Source organism: Monodon monoceros, unplaced genomic scaffold (assembly GCF_005190385.1).
Source record: "Monodon monoceros isolate NGI ecotype Baffin Bay Population unplaced genomic scaffold, NGI_Narwhal_1 Super_Scaffold_5, whole genome shotgun sequence".
Lineage (NCBI taxonomy): Eukaryota > Metazoa > Chordata > Mammalia > Artiodactyla > Monodontidae > Monodon > Monodon monoceros.
In genome coordinates, this window is record NW_021703782.1 from 15,498,937 (window position 1) to 15,524,333 (window position 25,397).

Below are 25,397 nucleotides of genomic sequence, written 5' to 3' on the forward strand. Positions count from 1 at the left end.
CGCCACGGTCCCACATGCTCCATACCCCAAGTTCCCGTCTTCTCGCGGTGCCTCCGAGGCTGAACCCATTGGCCAAACGAAGTGCCACTCACAAGAACCAGCGGTCTCATTGGCTCTTCTGCAAAGAGTGCCTCCCTCTCCCGTTCCAGCAGCTTCTTTCACTATAGCACTAGGTTCATCCGAAAGGGGTACCCCAAGTGGGGGTCCAGAAGTTAGGAGTGAACCTAAGCGTTAAAATGTGTTACGTTTTTAAGATCCTGACTCCCATGCCGTTGGCAACTCCTGTAAACAGAGTTAGCTTACACGCTCATGAAGAGATTGACTTGCCCCATCCTTCCCAGTCAGAGGATATAAGGATGTGGGTGATGAATAGGAAAGAGCTTGAGTTGACATTCAAACACCTAATTATGTGATCTCTAAGCCTCACTGTACTTATATATAAAACTGGAAGAAAATCATCCATTCATAGGATTGTATGGAAATGTATATACGTTAATGAGATGATGCGTGTAAAATACCTGGCACAAGGAGAAGATTGCCTGCAATAAATTTTGCCTATCATTATTATTTATTAATACCTGAATCTGTGAGCCAAGAAGAGCTTTCTTCAAACTATGTAAAAGCATTGGTGGTTAACTCTGCAGCAACGGTATAATTTCCAAATAAGTAAAGATTTCTCTCCCTCTCCAATCATTTTGGCAAATAACTGCACCCCTCTCCAACCCCAAGTTTTCCGAGGTGGTTGGGGTCCAGCTTCCAGAGACCTTGGCTGATGTTGTAAAGACATGTAAATACTCTATATGGAATAGGGCTAGACACGGCTTTTCCAAGCCTCAGATATCTCATACCTCGTTTTAATCCATACATTCAAGGACTCTCCTCTCCTTCCCAAAACAGAATAGCTTGAAAATTATTGGAGCAGGAGAATTTCCAAAGCGGGAATCTAATTGGTGGGATACCCCTTCCCTCTTTGTAGATGTTATTTGTTTAACACTATATGTGAGTTCTTCTACCTCACAGCCTTCCTACTTTACAATGTTACAATGTTATGTTATAACATGTATACTGAATTCTCTTGTTCATGCCAACATTTAGTAGCAAGTGCACTCAAAAATAGTTATACATGGGGCTTCCCTGGTGGTGCAGTGGTTGAGAGTCCGCCTGCCGATGCAGGGGACACAGGTTCGTGCCCCGGTCCGGGAAGATCCCACATGCCATGGAGCGGCTGGGCCCGTGAGCCATGGCCGCTGAGCCTGCGCATCCAGAGCCTGTGCTCCGCAATGGGAGAGACCACAACAGTGAGAGGCCCGCGTAGCAAAAAAAAAAAGAGTAGACAGGATATAGAAATACCCTGTACAATATTTCTAGCCAACCCACACATAATGAATACTAGTTATTTCACCAAAGGAAAATCCACATAGTCTCAGTGTTGACTGGAAATAAAGATAGTTGAAGCTCTCTAAAGAGTGGACATCTGCTTAGAAGCTTTCAAAAGCTAATCAACCTCTCCTGGAGTTTACATCCCCCAACACTTCAGTTGTTAATTAACCATACCTAGGATATTGATTTAAAAGAGCACACACATATTGTACTGTTTAAAGTATTTAAAATTAAATTACAGATGATATAAGATGATATTTTCATAACACCAAATTCTGTCCACTTGGCCTTGCCAGGCTCTAAAATTCAGGGTGAGGATGCCCTGTCACTATATACAATCTGGATTTTCCCAGGCAGTCATGACATCAAAGAGTCTGGCCCTTTGTCCCCAGTAAGTGTTTCCATTCTGACCATAAATCCTGATTTGTTGTTGTTATTGTTGTTGAGAAAATAAAGTCACCAGAGCCACAGCAAGACAAATGGCAGAAAATGACATTACCTGTTTGGCCTAGAAACTACAGGGAAGATTTAATTGAAATTGGACCTACATCTATAATACCTCTGGGTTCCAGGCAGAGGTAAACACAGATCCTCCCAGGAGAAATACACCCTCCACCTGGCCCTCAAAGTTCCCACACAGGAACTCGCAAGAAAAAATAAATCACAAAACACATTAGGGTCAAAAAAATGGGTGAACTGTTATGATTGTTTGTTGGGTTGTTTTGTTTAAATTAATTTTAAAAACACACATTAGGCTCAATAAGAAGACAAACAATGCAATTTTTTAAATGGGCAACAGATATGAACTGATCTTTCACCAAAGAAGATATACCAATGGGTAAAAATCACATGAAAATGTGCTCAACACCATTAGTCATTCAGGAAATGCAAACAAACAGACAAACAAAAACACAGTAAGATATTTCACACCCACTAGAATGGCTATAATACATAGGACAGATAATAATTGTGATGGTTACTTTTATGTATCAGTTTGGCCAACAGGTACCCAGATATTTGGTCAGACATTATTCTGTGTGTTTCTTGGAGGGTGTTTTGGATGAAATTAACATTTGAATTGGGAGATGGGGTAAAACAGACTGCCCTCTCTAATGTGGATGGCCTCATCCAATCAATTGAAGGTGTAACTAGGACAAGAAGGCTTACCCGCTCTGGATTAAGAGAGAATTTTTCTCACCTGACTGCCATTGAACTGAAACATCAGCTTTTTCCTGCCTTCTGACTCAAACTAAAGCATTGGCTCTTCTGGGTCTTAAGTCTGCAAGCCTTCAGATTGGAACACCACCATTGGCTCTCCCAGTTTTCAGGCCTTTGGATTTGGACTAGAACTACACCATTGGCTCTCCTGCAACTCCACTGAAGATCTTGGGATTTGTCAACCTCCATAATCACATATTATAATTCCTTAGTAGAAAGTGTATGTATATATAAATATAAATATAAATATAAATATATATATATACATATAAGCTCCTAATGGTTCTGTTTCACTGGAGAACCCTGACTAATACAGATTGTGGTACCATGAAGTAGGGTGCTGATGTAAAAAATACATAAAAATATGGAAGTGGTTTTGGAGCTGGGTGATGGGTATAATTGGAAGACTTTTGAGGTACATGCTAGAAAAAGCCTAGATTTCCTTGAAGGGACTGTTGGTAGAAATATGGATGTTAAAGGTGCTTCTGGTGAGGTCTCAGACAGAAATGAGGAACATGTTATTGGAAACTGGAAGAAGGGTGATCCTTGTTATAAACTGGGAAAGAACTGGCTGAATTGTAGTCTTGTGCTTTGTGGAAGGTAGAACTCACAAGCAGTGAACTTGGATATGTAGCTGAGGAGATATCTAAGCAAAGTGTTGAGGCGTGACCTGGCCTCTCCTTCCTGCTTACAGTAAAACGTAAGAGGAGAAAGATAAATTGAAAGAAAGATTAAGCAAAAAAGAATCAGAGTTTGAAGATTTGGGAAGTTCTCAGCCTATCTGTAGTGCAAAAGTGAGAAAGCTTGTTCTGGAGAGAACACCCAAGGGTGTGGCTAGACAATCACTCTACTAGGAGATTATCCATGGTTAACTATGGAGCTAATCAGCTATCTCAGCAGAAGCTAGAAGCAAAAATAGGATTATGTTGAACAGCAGCAGAGACACTGCCAGTTTGGACCAAAGGGAACAGAGACTGGATGAAATAAAGGAAGGCTTTCTAAAGGATGGCTTTTGGACTTCTGGGATTCTACAGGACAGGACAATAGAGAGATTCAACATGCTTAATCCTTTAAGAAAAGGGAAGAATAACCCCAAAGGTGATTCAGCCATCACCAGGGCTGCCACTGTCACCACAAGCCTATGTGACAAAGCTATTTCCTCTTCATAGCTTCACATCTGGAGAGGAATATTGCTTCAGGATGAATCATACCTCAAGTCTCACCAGTATCTGATTTAGATGATGTCTAGATGAGATTTTGGGCTTGGAATTAATGCTGGAGTAGGTTAAAACTTTTGGAGCTATTGAGATGGGGTGAATGTATTTTGAATGTGAGAAGGACATGAATTTGGCGGGACCAGAGGGCAGGATGTTACGAACTGAATTTTGTCCCCCCAAGAGTCATATGTTGGAACCTAACCCCCAGCGTCACTGTATTTGGAGCAGGGCCTCTGGGGAGGTAATTAAGGTTAAATGAAGTAATAAGGGCAGGGCCCAACTCATAGCACTGGTGTCCTTAGAATAAGAGACACCAGAGATCTCTCTTTTCTTTCCCTGTGAGCAAAGAGGAAAGGCCATGTGAAAACACAATACAACAAGAAGATGGCTGTCTACAAGTCAGGAAGAGAGCCCTCACCAGAAACCAAATTTGCCAGCGCCTTGGTCATGGACTTCTAGCCTCCAGAACTGTGAGAAAATAAATGTCTGTCATTTAAGCCACCTTGTCTGCAGTATTTTGTAATGGCAGCCCTAGATGACTAATGCAATAATAAAGTCAGCAAGGATGTTGTGCTGTAAGTGCCTGACATTAAGCTTTTTTTTCATTGTAATTCAAGTGCCTGGTATTAAGCTTCTCATTGCCAAGACACCCGTTTCAAAGACGTCCATCTCAAATAAACATGCTGCCATCTAAATAACTAGATAAGGAACCAGGACACCTCCACCCAAGAAGTTCCCCTTTTAGAAAGCCCCGGGTGACACTGACCTCTTGAGTGCTCCTGCTTTTTCCTCCCCGTGCCCTAATTCCTGCTCTTGGGATTCATTCATTCATTCATTTATTTTGGGTGGCGGGGCCTGCAGGTTTTATTTCTTGACTGGTCCACGGGATGGTAGGCAGTTGCACTACAGCCCACCTCTCAGGCCACCTCACTGGGCCCCTGGCTCTGGCTGTGTCTGCCTTCTTCTGCTTCTGCTGTTGTTGGAGCAGCAGGGGCTCTGACTCAAACTCCTTCATGCGCTTCCCGTAGTCCATGTACTCGCAGTAGTCCCAGTTGTGCTGTCGTGCTTGCAGACCAGGAAGTTGGGGAATGTGACAGCTTACACCTGAGAAGCCCGATGAGGTAGTGAGCACAGTAGTCATACTGATGTAGCACCAGCTGCGCCTTGCTCCACCTGCAGCTGAGGGGCTACCATCCCATGCTCCTTGCGCCTGAGGAAGCCATAGTCGGGTGGGAAGGTGGGCATCTGGAGGGGGTCGGGCTCCCCCAATGCATCACACAGCTAGCGCCTGGCCAGGTGCCCCACCCCCATGTCTGCTGTTGCTGCAGGTTCCTGTGGGAGTCCATGCTCTTAGGTTTTAAATTCACCAATGAAGAGTGAACCTGCAAAACCCTAGCCACCCCACTCTCAACCTTAATAAAGGCCGAACTGCAGGTTCTCACTTTCTATCTGTCTCTGTGTCTGTCTCTGTGTCTGTCTCTGTATCTGTCTCTGTCTTTGTCTGTCTCTGTGTCTTTCTCTCTCTGTCTCTGTCTCTCTTCTGTCTCTGTCTGTCTGTCTGTCTCTCTCTCTCTCTCTCTCTCTCTCTCTCTCTATATATATATATATATATATATATGTATATATTTCCCCATGACCTTGCTGTGTGGCCCTCAGGCATGCCATGTACCCTCCAGCACTTGAGTTTTCAAAGTTCCCTGATGGCTGCTGCTGTGGTGCATCCTGCAGTCGTCATAAGAACCCAACGGCCAGTGCAGCCACAGCAGTGGCTCAGGTCATATAAGCAGATAGGTTAGGGGATGCACCACTTTGGAAAACATTGGCAGTTTCTCAAAAAGTTCAACAAAAAATTTCCTTAGGAACCAAGAGTTCCACTTCTTGGTAACTACCTAAGAGGAATGAAAACGTATGCTCCCACAAAACTTGCATGCGTACATTCATAGCATCAATTTTTATGAGAGCCCAGACCTGAAAACCAATTAAATGCTCATCAACTGGTGAATGGATAAGCAAAATGTAGTGTGTTCATACAATGGACAGATTCAGCATTAAAAAGGAACACAGTACTATGCTATGCCATGGAGGAACCTCAAAACACATTATGTTAAAAGACGAAGCCAGACACAAGAAACCGTATATTGTACGATTCCACTTATATGAGAAGTCTAGAAACGACAAATGTATAGAGACAGAATGTAGACAAGTGGTTGTCTGGGGCTGAAAGTGAGAATGAGGGTGAACTGTTAATGGGCCTGGGGGATTTTATTAGGGTGATAACAGTGTTCTAAAACTGATTTGTGGTGATGTCTGTACCACTCATTAAATTTACCAAAAATTATTGAATACTCTAATAGGGTAAGTTTTATGATATGTAAAATAGATCTTAATAAAACCTCCTTTAAAAACATAAGCAAACAAGCAGAAACTACAGTGAACAGAACCAGATCCACAAAGATTTCAAAAAAAAGAATCACTGGACCCAGAATATAAATAAATCTGGAATACGTTTTAAGAAATAAAGGTGGCAATTAAAACCATGAGTAAGAGCAAAGGTTATCAAAATTGACTAGGCAGATTTGAAAAAGAACCAAAATGGACTTCTACAAATGAGTAATATAGAAATTGAAATTAAATGTTCAGAAGAAAAGTAACACAAGAGAAAAGACACAGCTGAAGGAAGGCATTGTGAATTAGAAGATAAATCTGGTGGTGCAGTGGTTGGGAGTCCTCCTGTTAATGCAGGGGACATGGGTTCGAGACCTGGTCTGGGAGGATACCACATGCCGCAGAGCAACAAGGCCCATGCGCCACAACTACTGAGCCTGCACTCTAGAGGCCGCAAGCCAGAACTACTGAGCCCGTGTGCCACAACTACTGAAGCCCATGTGCCTAGAGCCCGTGCTCCACAGCAAGAGAAGCCACCACAATGAGAAGCCTGCATGCCACAGCGAAATATCCCATGTGCCGCAACTAAGACCCGACGCAGCCAATATAAATAAATAAGTATTTTTTAAAAAGAAAAAGAAAAAGCCTGGAAGACACTGGCACGCGCACACACACACACACACACACATACACCTCCACAGGCCTGAAAGTTTAAGCAAAAAAAAGAACTGTCAACCTAGAAAATGCATATCCAGTGAAATTTTCTTCCTAGAACAATAGTAAAATAAAGCATTTTCAGACAAACACAGAGATTTACCTCTAATAAACCCTCTGTATGGGACTTTCCAAGTACTAAAATGAAGAAAAATAAGTATTAACCCCTTATACTTTCTAGGTGCACCACGATGTTCCCATGCTACTCCATGCCTTGGCATCAACACAGAAGCCTCAGGGCAGAAAGCAGGAGATGCACAGGGCAAGCCTGAGGCTAGGCGTTATCAGCTTGTATCCCTGTAGACCTGGTGAGTGCTCACAGAAAACTGTTCATCATAGTACGGGTTATATAAAGGGACACATAAGACCGAGAGGATCTGTAATGGAGCATAAGAGGTGTCTAATACAGTGAAATTTTTAAAAAAATGATAGAGCTAAGAGGTTAAGAAAAATAGCATATAAGTCAGGAGTGAGGTAATTAGAACAAAAGCATTATAAGGTTCTGGAGGAGGGTAATAATAATTAACTCTACACTCTCTCAGCATGCATATTAAAATTTTAAAATATATATTTAAAATATTTTAATTTAGGTATAATTGACATATAACGGTATATTAGTTTCAGGTGCTCAACGTAAGGGTTCAATATTTGTATACTTTGAAAAATACTCACCACAACAAGTCTAGTTAACATCCATCACCTTACACAATTACAAAATATTTTGTGTGTCATGAGAACTTAAGATTTAGTCTCTCAATAGGCCTAAAATCCCTTATCAGAAATCCTTGGGGCCATGTACATTTCAGAATTCAGGAAGTTTTAAATTTTAAAAAGATATTAAATTGTACATTGTATACCTCCCCTAGAGTGGTCTGAGACAGCACAAATAATCAAACACATATTTATGCAGTAAAACATGAATATTCACCTCAAGTAGCGTAAAGACTGTACATAGCTTCACATGATCAGGTAAAAATTTCTACCAAGTGAAATCAGATCAGACAGTTGAGGTTTTGCCACCAAGGAGGTTTCAACAAAATAATTTTTACAACTTTTAGATTGCAAACTTTTGAATACGAAGCTGTGGACCTAGACTGGTTGAGCAGTAGCCATTACCAATATGTTAAAATTTAGTATTTTCAATAAACCTCTCAGGAACATTTTATTATTTTCATTTTACAGGTGAGAAAATTTAGGCTCAAAGAAATTAAATAACATGACTAAGCTCACACACCAGTAAGAGGGGTAATCGAGAATCGAAGGAAGTCTCTTTACCTCTACCACCAGTGCATTTCCTACCACACCTCCTCAAAGAAGCACCACTGTGGCGTGTAATTGGGCAGTCGTTATTCTGTCTACATTCCATTCAGGCTCTGAGAGTAAAGGAAAGGAGTGCGATATTATTTTTATAAGCCAAAATTGTAACTGGAGATTTTTTTATACTTCACTGAACATGTTTGTGGCAGAGAACTTTATTTCACTTTATTCCACTTCACACATGAGAAATGGGGTCCAGTTCCTAACCTCCTATCGTGTTGATGTCCTTACTAAAAGTCAGCTTCCCTTCTGATTTCAGTTTGTCATGAATATTACCTGACACTCATCAATTGACGAAAATCACAAATTCCACTCTCTACAGCTGGCAAGAAATGAATTAGCAACATTTCCTGGAATACACCCAAATTTGCTGAAAAAAAAAATTTGTCAATGTGATCCCAGGTCCTGAAATTTCTTCCATTGTGACTAATGGAAAGTTTAAGGGACCTGAGAGATGGAAAAGTCTTCAGTTATCATCTAACCTAACCCTTAATATTATGGATGAAGGTGCTGAGACCCTGATACATAGTTTCTCCAACACTTTATAGGGCTTACTTTGAACTTAAATGTAAACTAAAAAGAGAAGTAAGCCAATATTTACCAAGGAAACAAACAAATGCGATGATGTATTTATGCAGGCATCATTTTTTTTTTTTTTTTTTTGGCGGTACGCGGGCCTCTCACTGTTGTGGCCTCTCCCGTTGCGGAGCACAGGCTCCGGACATGCAGGCTCAGCGGCCATGGCTCACGGGCCCAGCCGCTCTGCGGCACGTGGGGTCTTCCAGGACCAGGGCACGAACCCGTGTCCCCGGCATCGGCAGGCGGACTCTCAACCACTGTTGCCACCAGGGAAGCCCATATGCAGGCATCATCTTAAAATATGATTCTCAACAAAGCAAACAAACACCCCCATCAGCAGAGCTTGGGGAAACACAAGGAAAGGAGGAGGTGACCTGGGACCTCCCTGGCCAAACAGTATGCCAAAAATTTACTAATTTGCATATAATATGACAGCATTGCCATCAAGCTAGACGTAAGTTTTCAGATCACTAGATAGTCTCTGAAATGAGCCAGTTTATCATGTATCATTCCATTTGCCTCAATAGCTTCTCCAGTTACATTTTGCTATCATGAGGATGTTACTACTATCCCCCAATACTACTACTATTGGCTGCCTTTTTGGCCAAGAGAAGTTCCGTACTGTTAACCTATGTTAAAGACAGATGGAACTGTGCAAAACAAACAAACGGCCTGAACTGAGATGTGCCAGTATGTTAAATAACAATGAATTTGACCCTGTATGTGAGTCAGCCAAAGGAGACAAACATAGGGAAATGGTTTCATACAAAACTGTGGTTGGCAGCATAGATTCCCAGGGAAGGTTAAGCCTTGACTGTGCCACTTATTAGACCAGCATGACCTTAGGCAAGTCACAAATCTGTTGTTTCAAAATTTTGTATATTGATTATATATTACTTTCATAGTAAGGAATAATTAAATGTGTTAACTGAAAAAAAAAGATTTACTCTCTCAGCAGCAATATGCAATGCATATTTGAATACATATTGAACATGCAATACAGTATTTTTAACTATAGTTGCCATGCTGTACATTACATCCTCAGGACTTTTTATTTTATAACTGGACGTTTATACCTTTTGACCCCGTTCAATCATTTCTCCCACCTCCCTGCCCCCAACCTCTGGCAACCACCAATCTGTTCTTTTTATCTATGTGCTTGTTTTTTTGTTTTTATTTGTTTGTCTTTTTAAATACCACATATAAGTGAAATCATACAGTATTCGTCTTTGACTTATTTCACTTAGCATAATGTCCTCAAGGTCCAACCATGTCACAAATGGCAAGATTTCATCCTTTCTTATGAATGAGTAATATTCCATTGTGTGTGTGTGTGTATCACATTTTCTTTATCCATTCATCCATCAGTAGATACTTAGGTTGTTTCCATATCTTGGCTATTTAAATAATGCTGCAATGAACATGGGGGTGCATTCATCTTTTGGAGTTAGCATTTTTGTTTTCTTTGGATAAATACCCAGAAATCGAATTGCTGGATTATATGGTTGTTCTATTTTTAAATTTTTTTTAAAGAAATAAAATACATATCTATCCAATCAGTAGAGGGAAAAAATAATAAAATGAGAAAAACACAATCAATCCAAATAAAAAAGGCAAGAAAGAAGAAAAATAAGTCACAGAAAAATCTGGACAAAGAGAAAGCACAAAATAAGTGGTAGAAATAAATCTAACAGTGTTAATAATTACAATAAACGTAAGTGGGCTGAACTTTCTAGGTAAAAGGCAAAGATTACCAAACTAGATTTAAAAACAAAATCCACCTATATGGTGTTTAAAAGAAAAAGATAGACATAAAACATAATAATAGAGAAAGACTGCAAGTCAAATGGTTAAAAGGAACGGAGCAGGCAAGGAAGGAAGGAAGGAAGGAAGGGAGGGAGTGCAAGTCACCATGACTTTGGTGAACAGTTCTTCTTTGCTACGAGCCAACTGGCATTCATCCACCCAATGGATTGACTGAGCAATGGCCAGGGGAATGATGGTGAGATCTGATGGGTGTTTTGTGTAGAAGGGACAGGAGCGAGGACCAAGCCCTGTTGTTTCCCACAGGCTCTCAGCTGAGATTAAAGAGAACGGTGATTAAATCAAGGTCCAACCATCTTGCAGGGAATGGCCAACTCAGCAGTCAGGTCAACTTAAAGGGCTTGCCACAGTTGGAGAGAACCAGGGTGTCTTCTTTTTTGAGGAAGCTCCAGAGGCAATTCTCCAGAGACAAATCATTAATGTCCCTCCCTGTCCCATGCCCCCATCCCGGGGACCAAAGTGGTCCTCCCTGGTACCTAAGTCAGTACTCTCCTTCCACTGGGTCCCATTCCAATAAATTTACCATTTGTCACACCTAGACCTTTTGTTCAGAAGGATCAGGTAAAAGAGGGACAAGTGTATTTTTAAAAAAATTTAATCAGTTGTGCTTCTAGTGTCTCTTTAATTTTTTACAGCAACTCAGGAGAAAAGAAATACCTAAACATTCCATTTATTAAGTTGTCAGATCCAATTATCTTAACACATATTTATGTTGTCACAGTTTTATAGCCATATGAAAAAAAATACATATAAATTGAAAGAAAAAAATAATACGTTTATTCTATTTTAAAGAACAGTAGTCTCCCCTTATCCACAGTTTCACTTTCTACAGTTTCAGTTACCCTCTGGCAACTGCTGTCTCAAAATGTTAAACAGAAAATTCCAGAAATAAACAATTCATAAGTTTTAAATTGTGCACCATTAAATGAATAGTATGATGAAATCTCACACCACCCCGCTCTGTTCTACCCAGGATGTGAATCATCCCTTTGTCCAGCATATTCATGCTGTATACACTGCCTGTTAGTATAGGAAAAAACATAGTATATATAAAGTTGAGTACTATCTTAGATTTCCGGCATCCACTTGGAACATGTCCCCCGAGGATAAGGGAGACTACTGCAATCATATTTACTTCCCTGGGACGTGCTGGGTGCCATACAACTTCTCAAACCTTGAACTCAGATTGGGCACTACCATACTCATTTCCTGTACCACACTGATATTCTTGCAGTATTTGCTTTTTATCACACCAACTGCAGAAAACCCAACTTTGCAAAGATATGACATTATCAAAAGGAAGACAATCTAATGTTGCAGTCATGATCTACCTTGTACTAGTAATTTGCGTAGTTTCCGATGGATGATGAGTATCACTGTGTTTCCCTTGCACTTTTAAAATACAGTTGACCCTTGAACAACATGTGGGGCATTCGAAAATCTGCGTGTAATTTATAGTCAGTCTTCTCTATACGTGATTCATCTGTACCCAAGGTTCCATATCCACGGATCCAACCAACCACAGACTGTGTAGTACCATAGCATTATTATTGAAAAAAACCCACGTACACGTGGACCAGTGCAGTCCAAGCCCATTTATTCAAGGGTTAACTGTATTCTATGGTGCTCCATGGGCTTGCTGCCGAGGCGCCCTGGGGTGTCTCAGAACACAGTTTAGGAACTGTGGGTCTAGTACAGAATTATTATTCAGTTTTGGGGACAAAATTCTTGGGGGAAAAAATTCAAAATCAGATTGTCACACTTGATACTACTTCGTAGTTTGAATGTCAGCAAACTGCACAAAGAGTTAATATTTTTTAAAAAACTTAGCATTAAGTTTGAAATCCCTAGGTCTTTCTTTTGGCTGGGCAGCTACTAGAGGGTGAAGCAATCAGGCCTGCTGGGGTTGCCATTAGGTGAAAGAAAGAAACATTGGACATAGAAGGGAATCCCAATTTCTCAAAATAGGTCTACATAACACTCCACCTTTTCATCCTGATTAGTACCCAGGGAGTGGTCAAGAACAAAAGATCACTTTCTAAGAATAGTCATAGTTAGTGGCCATGCTGCCTTGTTAACACACACGGATCAGGAAGAGGTGATAGACATAGGGTCAAAAATCCCTTTGAGTTGATTTTTGAGGAGGCTCTTCCAATGCTTAACAAGCCCAGATGCCTGTGGATGGTGGCCTGTGCAGAAAGTCCATCAAATACCGTGACTGGCTTGAGAGTCCATTGCAATCAAAGATGCATCACCATCAGACTGCAAACGTCTGGAAAGCCAGAAATGTAGCAAAGATTAGTTTCAAGGACCACAGTGGTCTGGGCAGAGTCAGCTGATTTTACTGAGACAGCAACACTGCAACCTGAAAAACTGTCAACAGTGGTGAGCCCCAGGAGTGGGGCACAGGTTCGATGGCTTTGCCCTGTGCAATGGGCCTCCCTCACCGAGACCAACAGTTCAACTTTTATTAGGACGCGCGGGCCCAGCACGCAGTAGTAGCGTGTGCATCTTAAACATAGAGTCATTTGCCTGGTGCCCGGTCTACGGTGGTGGGTATGTTGCACGTCTGGTTCAGTGACCGGTCCAGGCAGCAAAGGTGGCTGCCTGGGCAGTGCAGGCTCAATCCACAGCTTGATTCCAGTCGGTCTCATCAGAGAACGGGTCCTCACCATGGGAACCTATAGGAGTCACCCAGATGGTTCCGTTAGCAGCCGTGATTTTTTTCCATAGTTGATGGCCCCAAAGAGGGAAATCTTTAATCTGCCACTCTGTAGTTTTCCAAGTGGCAGACCAAATGGCTAGGACACTGTCAACAGCCCAAACAAGAGTTAGCAAAAATATAACAACCTTCATCAGGGAGTATTGGCTGGAGCCGTGAGGACAGCTCTGAGTTCTGCCTACGGAGCAGAGAGACCACATCAGTTCTCTCTTCCAAGTAGATGGCACGGATGCTGAATAGCCACAGCGTGGTGTCTACCCAGTGGACACCACGGGTTTTAGCTTAGCCGGACCATCAGCGAACCAGGCCCAGGCATTTAGAAGAACCACTGTGGAATGAAAGCCCCACTGAGCAAGTGACTTTGCTTCAGGCTGTGGAATGGAGGATAACATTTCCCCCAAAGGGATGGCTGTCTGTTTGTCATGTAAAGCTGAAAACGCCACGGGGGCCAGGCCAGCTGGAGACCTAAATACACCGTTTCCATCTGACAAGGGAGGTTTATTGGGCCCTCCCCACACTGTTAGTTATTAAGTCCCAGTTACCCTACCCCTCAAAATATCAGTCACAAGGCCTCTATGTGTGTTTAACACTCTCGGGTGTTCACTTTTGACAAGAACCCAAGAGCAAGGTAAGAGATGCTTTTCAAAAGAGGTGTACCTCTTAGCATCATTAGGGAGGCAACAAACCCCATCAATGGATGCCCCCCATGGGAGGCTGCCTCTCAAATGTTCTGATCAGAAAAATGATCAATCAGAAAGATTTTTAGTTCAAAGGGATCATAGGGGGCTTCCCTGGTGGCGCAGTGGTTGAGAGTCTGCCTGCCAATGCAGGGGACACGGGTTCGAGCCCTGGTCTGGGAGGATCCCACATGCTGTGGAGCAACCGGGCCCGTGAGCCACAACTACTGAGCCTGCGCATCTGGAGCTTGTGCTCCGCAACGAGAGGCCGTGACAGTGAGAGGCCCGCGCACCGCGATGAGGAGTGGCCCCTGCTCGCCGCAGCTAGAGAAAGCCCTCGCACAGAAACGAAGACCCAACACAGCCAAAATAAATAAATTAATAAATTAATTAAAAAAACCAAAAAGGGATCATAGGGTTGTGGGGTCTCAAAGGCACTAGCACCTCTCTACATGCAGCAACTCCCCACAGGTATCATCCCTTCTGGCGTTTATGAGAATTCACGGAATGTTCATGGAAAACACCAATGCCAATTACACACCCAGCAGTGGAAGCCACGAGGACAGTCCACTGAATTGGCCCAAAGCCCTGCCCACAAAGTTGGCCAGCTCCTTTCTTGTCCCTGGAAAAGTGAGGGCCATTCTTCCCTTGGGAGGAAGCCTGGAAGACTTCAAAAGTCTTTTTTGCACTTGCTCAGAAATGCAGTTATCAATACTTTAGCACACACAGCCTTCACGCAATAGCAGTCATTACTTCATTCTTTCAACTAACATTTGTTTGGTGTCTATTATGTACAAGGCACTATTTTAAGTTCTGGAACACAGTAATGAACAAAACAGTCTCTCATAGCTTATGTTCTAATGGGAATATCAGACAAAAAAAAAAGGAAATAGATAATATGTCAGATGGTGATAAATGCTATGGAGAAAAAGAGCAAGGAAAGGGGCAGAAGGAGTATCAGAAGTGGAACTTTCCTAATTTAAGCAGGATGGTCAGGGAGAGTCTCAGAGACCTGAAGGGAATGAGGAAACAAGACATGAATGTTTCTGGGGAAAGTGGGTTCTAGGGAGGGGGAAAATAATGCAAAACCCCTGAAGCTGGAGCCTGCCTACTCTTTTACATAAGAAATGGACGGAGTGGAATGACCCAGAAGAGCTGGACACGAGGCCACAGGGATCATAGGAGGATCCCATGAGGTCTTGTAGCTTGAACAGACTTGGCTTTTCCTCTGAATGAGATGGGAAGTGGTATAATATGGCACATTTTACCAGGGTGTCTCTGGCTGCTGTGCTGAGAACAGACTGGTGGCATGGGCTGGGGTGGGGTGGAGGGCGCGTGGAAGCAGGCAGATCATTTAAGAAGCAATTGTAAAAAAATCCCACAAGAGAGGATGTTAGTTTGGTCAAGGGTAATAATGCTGGATAAGTAGTAAGAAGTGATAACATTTGGGATAGATTTTTTTTTTAATGATTATTTTGAAAATATAGCCCACAACACCATTATCATACCAAAAAAACAAACAATAATAATTTAATATCATCAAATATCTAGTCAACATGCCAACATTCCTGATTGCCTCATGATTTTTTAAAAAATTTGTTAAAAATATCAAAGATAAACAAAGCCAGGTATTAGTTAAAATGGTGAAAACAGGTTTTATTCAGTAACTACTGACAGTAGGCAAAAAAGTTGAGCTCCATCCTGATTTGCAAAGAGGAATTGTAAAGGGAGAATGGGGACAGGACTCAAGGGAAAAATTACAAAGGGTTGGTCACTGTAAACGTGATTGGGCCAGCAGTGACTGCTGGCGATTATGGAAGTTAGGATTCTATCCTCCCAGAAACTGGAAGCCCTCTCCTTCCGGATAATTACATTTCAAAGGAATGGCTTTCGGGTCCTTAAGACAAGACACTCCACAGTTATAGAAGATACATATCATCTCAAAGGGACAGAGGAAGGATTCACAGTTATAAGTCCTTTTTGAGTAAATGCTCTAATAAAGGGAGGCCAGGGGACTATGTCAGGTGTTAGCTAAAACAAACAGCAAAGTTTTTTGACAAACAACAAATTTTTTTGACAGCTCTGAGCTTTTCCAAACAGGAACTCAAAAGGGGCTGGGTGGTCCCAGAGACATGGCCTTAAACTGCTAGAGGCCATGTTAAAGTTTGGTCGAGACTCTCCTAGTGCAGGGTTTTTTTGTTTGTTTGTTTTGGTTTGGCCGCACCATGCAGCTTGGAACCCGTGCCCCCTGCAATGGAAGCGCAGTGTCCTAACCACTGGACCACCAGGGAATTCCCAGTGCAGGAGTTTGAATGGAGTCTTCACGCTGAGATTCATTGCAGTTCTCAGAATCGCTATCCAAATAAGGTTCATACAAATAATGTCATTTGCAGCAACATGGATGGACCTAGAGATTATCATACTCAGTGAAGTAAGTCAGAAAAAGACAAATATCATATATCACTTATATCTGGATCTAAAATATGACACAAATGAACTTATCTACAAAACAGAAACAGACTCACATAGAGAACAGACTTGTGGTTGCCAAGGGAGAGGGTTGGGGCAGGGATAGTTCAGGAGTTTGGGATTAGCAGATGCAAACTATTATACATAAAATGGATAAACAACAAGGTCCTATTGTATAGCACAGGGAACTATGTTCAGTATTCTGTAATAAACTGTAATGAGAAAGAATATGAAAAAGAATGTATATATATATATATATATATATATATATATATATATATATGTATAACTGAATCACTTTGCTATATACCAGAAACTAACACAACATTGTAAATCAACTATGCTTCGATCAAATAAATTTTAAAAAATAAAAAATAAAATTAATACAAATAAGGTTCATACATTGCATTGTATGATTGACATTATATCCTAAATCTCTTTTTATCTGTAGTTTCCTGCTTCATTCTTCTTTTTTCCCTTACAATTTGTTGAAGAACCTGAGTCATTTGTCCCACAGATTCAAGGCTTTGCTGACGGGACTCTCATGGGTTATTTTAAGATGTTTCTTTGTCCCTGTATTTCCCAAAATTGGTAGTCAGGGGTGAGTTGCCTGCCAGACATGCAAGAAGAGATGAGGGAGTGGCAGTTGGATGTAAGGTTGGGAGAGGGGTCTCAGCTGCAGATAATAAATTGGGAGTCATAAGCATGGAGAGTTTAAAGCCATGATTCTAAGTGAGATGGCTGAGGGAACGAGAGTAGACAGGCAAGAGAAATGCTCTAAGGCCTGATGGGGAGGTACCAGGAAAGGAGATGGAGAGCACATCAAGTGAGACAAGAAGGAACAGTTAGGACAGTGACCCTGAAGCCAAGAAAGGAAGGTATTTAAAGAAAGGAAGAGTGATCAACTATGTCAAATGTGATAATAGATTCAGTAACATAAGGAGGGCAAGTTTACTATTGAGTTTGGCACTGGTGACCTTGAGAAGAGCCGTTGGGAGGAGTGGTGAAGGCAGATTGGAATGGGTTCAAGAAAGAATGGATGAGAGGAAGCGGAGATAAACAAAGACAACTCTTTCAAGAAGTTTTGCTGCAGGGCTTCCCTGGTGGTGCAGTGGTTAAGAATCCGCCTGCCAATGCAGGGGACCCGGGTTCGAGCCCTGGTCCAGGCAAACTCCACATACCACGGAGCAACTAAGCCCGTGCGCCACAACTACTGAGCCTGTGCTCTAGAGCCCACGAGCCACAACTACTGAGCCTGCATGCCACAACTACTGAAGCCCATGCGCCTAGAGCCCATGCTCCGCAACAAGAGAAGCCTGCAATGAGAAGCCCGTGCACCACAACAAACAGTAGCCCTCGCTCACCTCAACTAGAGAGAGCCCGTGCGCAGCAACGAAGACCCAATGCAGCCAAAAATAAATAAATGTATTAAAAAAAAAGTTTTGTTGCAAACGGAAGCAGAGAAAAGAGGTGATAATTGGAGATGAATGCAACCTCAAAGGAAAATTTATTTTCAAGATGGATCCCTAAGAGCCTATTTGGATCGTGTGACACTGACCTAATAGAGGGAAATAGATGTGTGTGTAGGGGGTTGCTGGAACACTAACCTTTGAGTAGGTAAGAGGGATGGAATCTAGGGCTCCTGTGAAGGGTCTGATCTCCGGGAGGAGGACAGACAGTTCATCCATAGCAACAGGCCAGACGGTGCACCTGGACACAGCTGCAAACAGACTGACAGATACAGTAGTGGGAACACGTGGTACTTCTATTTTCTTACTGCGATAAGAAGCAGGGTCACCAGCTGAGAGTGGGGTGTTGGAGGTTTGAGAACACAGTACTCTCTGGGGAGTGCAAGGAGTAAATGGACAAGAAAAATGTGCTAGATTATTGGTCTTGAAGTGAGATGACTCAGCATGGTGTCAGGTGCTTCTCCAGCCAGGTTTAAGCCCTCAGGAGAGATGCAGAGTAGGCAGAGATTTAGATTTACCCAGAAGTGGGCTTTTGTCCTATGAGTAAACAGGAGAGAGGGGCAAGGACACTGAGAATGTATGCAAGGAAGTGGTTATAACAACGGCACACTGTATCTGTGCCGGCAGTTGAGGGTTTGCTTACACAAGTGATGTAAATTGGAAGCTCTTCTCTGTCACAATTGAGACCAGTAGATGTTCAGTTATTCTTAAAGTAAGTGAAATAGATGTGCCAGAGGCTGCTGGTTGATCCTTAGTATCCAGTTTCCTTCTTTCATGATAATGAATCTTGATTTTTAGGAGGGTACCTGCTCATTCCAGATCAAGACCACATTTCTCAGCCTCCTTGGAGGCTGAGGCTATGTCACTACTTTCTGGACAATGGTGCGTACAATCATCCCTCCATATCCCAGGGGAATTGGCTCCAGGGCCCCCTGCTGACATCTAAATCCGTGGATGCTCAATTCCCTTACAGTCAGCTCAAGTCCCTTCCATATCCCCACCTAAGTGGACCCATACAGTTCAAACCTGTGTTGTTCAAGGGTCAACTGTAGTCATAAACGTTATGGGACAGCTCTTAGGTGTCTTCCTTAAAGAAGATATAATATTGAATACATGCCCTGTCATTTGGCAAGGGGTGGGGGGATGGGGAAATATGTAAACCTTTCATTCATCTGGCTGCCAGGGGTGGGGATGCAATGAACAGAGGTCTGGTTTCAATTTAGAAGTTGAGGCTGAGCCACACCCTAGACACCATGGGAAGGTAAGCTGGAAAGAGCGGAGACCCTTGGGGCTCTGTAGAGCAGAGCTGCCATATCACTTCAGACTGTGCATCTTTAGATTTTTATGAGAGATAAAAGTCTATTTGGTTAAGCCACTGTTATTTTGGGGCTCTATTTCTCTTAGCTGAACCTAATCTTAACTGATATTTTGGGGAAAATTTTTAATACAAGAAATGTATCTATTTTAGGGCTTCCCTGGTGGCGCAGTGGTTGAGAGTCCGCCTGCCGATGCAGGGGACGCGGGTTCGTGCCCCGGTCCGGGAAGATCCCACATGCCGCGGAGCGGCTGGGCCCGTGAGCCATGGCCGCTGAGCCTGCGTGTCCGGAGCCTGTGCTCCTCAACGGGAGAGACCACAACAGTGAGGGGCCCGCGTACCGCGTACCGCAAAAAAAAAAAAAAAAAAAAAAGAAATGTATCTATTTTAAATATTTTAACTTAACACTTATAAATGGACACTCATCCCCTTTTGGTGTAGGGACAAGTCCTTTTCTTTGAGTATGGGTCCACTGATTAGCATTCCATGAAAATTACACACACCTACAATGCACTGCTAAGATCACCAGTTTTGATATCTCCAAAAGCAGAATGTGAGGTCAAAGCACTAGACACCTGGCGGGGAAGTGTGAATGCAGAATTACTTTAGATAATTATGATTGCCCCCGTCTTTACGTTTATCTTGCCTAAACTTAATTCAATGGTAGTATTTAGTCACTCACGTTTATTCTTTCCAAAGCATTTACCTTGGTTTACACAGAAATAAGAACTTTATTTTAGCACTTATATTTCATCAGTTTATATATTTAAATTATGTACTTACCTTATTTTCATCAGAAATCCTTCCTTCTAATCCTCATATTTTATTAGTTTATACCATGTTTAACTGAATTATGTAAGTACAATAGTGAACACAACTGGCAAAAGCAAGCTTGGGAAAAACACAACTGACTTTTGGAAAGCATATAACCCAACCGCGGGGGCAGCGTGTTCTTTACACATCAACCCCCTTTGATGTCTGACAGAGGGAAGAGAGAAAACATTAGTTATCTACCCTGAGGGTCAGCTGAGTACAGGTCAGGTCTCTACTCAGCATCTTTTTACATTTATATAGTTCAAAACCAGAATCCTGATTAATACATTAACTTTACAAACGCACAAGCAACTCTTACACACTGTTGATGGGCATGTGGACAGGTGCAAACATTCTGGAGGGCGTTATCTACCAAAAGCCTTAAAGATGGTATAGAATTTGACACTTTTAATGTCAAAAAAGCCATTTTTAATTTAAAAACATCCTAAGGAAATGATGAGGATATCAGAAACAATTTAACTACAAAATTGTTTATCACATCACTTTTAAAATCGTGAAAAATTGGAAAAACCAAAATTGTCCAGAAATCAGGGAATATTTGGGTCAATTTTGATAGTCCAAAGATGCATTCTAATGTAGCCATTAATGTTATGTTGTACAGTGTAAGAGCTGTTTCCAAAAGAATTCCTGTATTATCTTGCCCTGGGAAAATGCGTGAGTCACACTGAGCACAGTCAGTCTTGGGTATTGTGTTTTCATTTGGAGTATACTGTTTTGAGGAAATGAATCAGAGAACTTTGTATTGGCAGCACGACATGGCCACAAAAAGCTTGCTTTACCTTCAAATTTTGGATCCTTAAGCCAACTCTGCTGAATGTGGTTGAACATGCACGCAACAACCACCACTTTATAAAGTGCCAACCTGGATTACTGGGGCTAGAAGGGGGATGCTACATTTCCCAGAATCACTTGCACGAGGATGCTGGGTGTGAGTTAGGTTCTATCAATTGGGATTTGAAAGGTGGAAGTATGGCCCACCTTCCTACTGCTTTGGCTGTTTGATTCTGCTCTTTCACACCCCACATCTACTCTATCAGCAGATCGAGGTGGCTCTACCTCTGAAATAAGTATCTAGCATCCAACCACTTCCCAACACCTCCACCATTAACCCTGGTCCAAGCCACTGCCGTCTGTTGCCTGGGTTAATGTAGCAGCCTCCAAACTGGTGCCTCTGCTTCTACCCTTGTCTCAACCCAGCAGCTAATGGGAGCCTTTTGAAACCTAAGAGACACTTGGCAACAGCTAATCATTTCCCTTAGAATAAAGCCAAAGTCCTGATGATGGCTTCGAAGCCCTGCAGGACCTGGGCTGCCCACCCCACCTCTGATACTGTCCCCTCTCTCACAGTGTCAGCTCCTAGCTGTCCCCACTGCCTACTGATCCGGCTGCTTCACTTCAAATATTTTTTCAATGGAGCCTACCCTACTTACTGTGATACTACCACCCATGGACTCCCCTTACCCTTTAAAAGAAAAATTCCCAAGCACTCATCACCTTCTAAATACTCTGTAACTTACTTATACTTATTGTCTATCTCCCTCACCAGAATGCAAGTTCCACCAGGACAGAGACCTTTCTGTTTTGTCACTAATACTACGCTTGAACTGTACCTAGCACACAGAGGGCACTCAGCATGTGGGGGGTTGTCTTCAGGTGTTCCAGGGTGCAATCTTTAGCTCTGTGGTTCCCCAGGCAGTTGAGACTGCGGGCACTGCCTGATCCCTAGATTGCGGCCGTGCAGTGTGTCCTCATAGCTCGATCCACGTCCTCCGCCTTCCTGATTCTAGCAGAGCGTGTAGCTCCCCTGGTAAATCAGTTCTCTAGGGTTCTGAATCCTGGAGACTCAACCTATAGCTCACTCTTCCAGCTTTCCAATCAGTCTAAAAATACTTATCTTCCTGTATTAAACTTTTTTGCTTAGAGTACCTAGAATGGTCTCTATTTCTCCACTGAATCCTGAAAAGTACTCAAGATAAAACCGTTGGGCCAATGATGATCAAGACTGCATTTTTTCCAACTGACTGGGTCTTAAATGTAAATGAAGCAAACAGAAGGAAGTCTAACCTCTGCCTCAGCTTTCAGGGAGTTGGACCAGTGACTGCTCCCATGGAAGGGGACGGAAGAAACGCTTCAGAAGAGCTGAGTCAGAAGTTGGCCACACAGAGGGGTTCCTAGAATTGGCATTCTATCTCCATTTTTTCAGATGATGCCCTTGAGACCTAAGCCCACTCCAGTTCCGACCCTCCATCAGTAGAACTTTGGCAGCTGAACCACAGTCCAAGAGCAGCTGTCAACATGGCATCTGTCACTATAGCTGTAGCCATCTTAAGAGGGGGACGCCCCAACTGTGGAAGTATCCTGCACTAGGCTGGGGGTGGGATGAAGAGGCAATGGACGTCGCTGTTTTCACTGTGACTATACCTAGGAAATAAGCCTCTTCCTTTAAAGAGCCAAGTGTGAGTGATCAATTGGACCATGTGGGTAGGTCTGGGAGGATTAAAGGGCGCTGTCTCTGATATTTTCAGCTAGATCAGAAGTATCTGAAGTACAAGAGGCTTACTATTAACATGGAAGAAATGTATTTTTGAGTGAGATGAAATGTGATAAAACAGCATGTTTATATCATTATATGTAACATACACAATTTTGTAGTCTGAAAGAATATGCACTAAAATGTTAAAACTGGTTTATTTAGAATGTGATAAAACAGCATGTTTATATCATTATATGTAACATACACAATTTTGTAGTCTGAAAGAATATGCACTAAAATGTTAAAACTGGTTTATTTAGAATAAAAGGTAATTGAACATTAAAAAAAATTCTACCTATAGTTAGGGTTTAGTACAATAGACAGTATTCTTTAATCACGGTGGCAACTATCATGGACTGTTTATAGCTAAGTCCATTCCTGTTTCTTCCCTACTAACAAAACCCTGTCTCAAAGGCAACAAGACATCAGTGCCAGGGGACAAACTGGTCCACCCATCCCTCTTTGCCAGTGCCCATCCAAGGGTGGTTATGTGGTCCGCTCTATCAGAGAGACATGGGGCAAGTCTCTTTGGGCCTCTGAAGGACATTCCTCCCTGATATGAGCAGAATGAGGAGGAAGTTCCTTAACTGCTGTCTACCTTGCTTCCTGCTTTGGCTCTGGACACTGTCATTTGAAGAAATGATGCTGAGTTGTTACAGCCACTTTGTAACACCAAGGATGGCAGAACAAATGCATCCAAGAAAATCTTGATGTTTTGGCTGCCACCCAACTCTGGAACCATCTATCTCCAGACTGCCCGTTACATGAGATAATTAAACATTCTTATTGCTTACGTCACTGTCAGTCTAGTTTTCTGTTACTTGTGCTGATCACGTCCTGACAGAAGCACTTTTCTGTCTGGCAGGAAATAAATGTTTTATGTCCACTGTAATTTAAAAGCAACCCTATTAAAAAGCTACTACTATCTCATTTTTACAGAAAATGAATAAAACTGAGCTTAGGGAGGATAAATGATTTTCCCCAATGTTATACTGGTGGAGTTAGGTTCAAACCCCACCCTGACTCTAAGGCCCACACTCTGTCACTTAATCATGTAATTAAGAAATGAACAAGCCTACAGCTTGCTTTTGGCATCTTAACAAAATGCATACACACAGATGCAGGTAGTAATAAATTTGCATCCATTTGCACTCATACATGAATTTGGCTTTGGGCTTTTTACTCCTGTCATTTGCATTTATTTGTTGGTAGAAATGTATGCTTTGGAGGCTTGGCCAAGAAAGCAGACTTGCCTCGTCTTTTTGCCACGCTTTTATTGACGATGTTCAATCTGTGTATCAGGAATGCAGAGACAGATCGTGGGGACTGTGACGCAGGGTCATAACGGTCGATCCCCAAGATACTTGAAATGGCAAAGTGGTGAACGTTAAAGTGGTACACACTCTTCCTCAAGCTTCCGTGGAGGCGTCAAAGAACTCAAGACTGCAAAACACCAAACATCTAACGAGGCAGGGCCTTTGAGCTAGCCGGGAAAAGCAGAAGAGTGTTTTTGAACCAAAGTAACCAAGAGAAAGAGAGGATTACAATGGAGACTCACTGGCAGTTCGTTAGCTGTGGAAAAGGAGAAGCAGCAAAGACTGAAGCCCAGAGAACATAAAAGGAGTTGGTTCATCAAAGCTCAGCATTAGACCAAACAGGACTTCCATGGCACACATCTCCAAGACCCTTTCTGCTCACCTGTCCTCTACAGTGAGAACAGAGACCAGAACGGTACCATCCAACAGAGCTCACGTGAGCTCTTAGCTACAGAAGGGGCGATGTGGGGACTACACAGTCAATCCTGCCTCCTAGCTGCTGGCTAGGCAGCTTGAGGGGCTCGGTGGAGAAGCCCCAGTGGTGACGAATGAAAAACAGGCTCAAGGAACAGAAGGCGAGACTAAAGAAAGGCATATCCTTCCAAAACCTCTTGGGCCCCCTAAGTTAAGAGGAGTCTGTGTGCGGTCTGGTAAGCTCACGGCAAAGGGGGCTGAGCTGCCTGTGTCTAATGACCACGAGCACTGCAACAGGAGGCCTTCCCCCGCCTCCGAGGTGTCTCCCCGACCCTGCCCGCAGACAAGGGACGAGGAAAGAGAAGCTGCTCCTTAGGGACCACACACTGGAAGGGTCAAGAGTGTGGTGAGCTGCTGAAAGGAACAAGACCACAGACCAATGAACTACAAGGCCAGCGCGGCCAGTGGCAGGGGAATCCAAGTTGATGCCAGGACAGGAGACAGAGGTGGGCCTCTCAAATTCAAAGTGAGGCCATTATTCAATAAATCTTCTACTTACTCTCTCAGCCGGGGTTGTTTCTCAGCAGTAGTTGACTCGGTGTGGTGACAATTCTCCAGGAGTGGTCGTAGGTTTCTTCTGAGAAGTAGTGGAAGCAGCTACTCTTCCAGTAGCTGCTACTGGAAGAGTAACAGCTACTTACTGCAGGAGTGAGGGTGGAGGGAGTCCTGGGACCACCATGTCACCCGAAGGCATCTGCAGCGCACTGGGAGGAGTGAGTCTCTGACTCTGTCACTTCTGATGACACCTACAGCTAGGGCCTCGCAGCAATGAACAGGAAGCACTTGCCTAAGAGTGCTTAGGAAAAAAAGGGCATAGAAGGGCCCAAACCCAAACCTTCAGAGCATCAGGCTGGGGGGATAGGACACGGAGTAAGAATGTGGGATAAAGCAGCTCCATTCACTTTATCTGAGATTCTCAGAACCTCTCTTTTGTTTGAAAATAGATTCAGTCGA

General features: G+C 42.8%; 1 pseudogene; it reads right to left on the reverse strand.

Moving 5' to 3' along the window:
- Window positions 1-3,486: 3,486 nt before the first annotated feature.
- On the reverse strand, window positions 3,487-5,126 carry LOC114883973 (annotated as a pseudogene).
- Window positions 5,127-25,397: the final 20,271 nt, after the last annotated feature.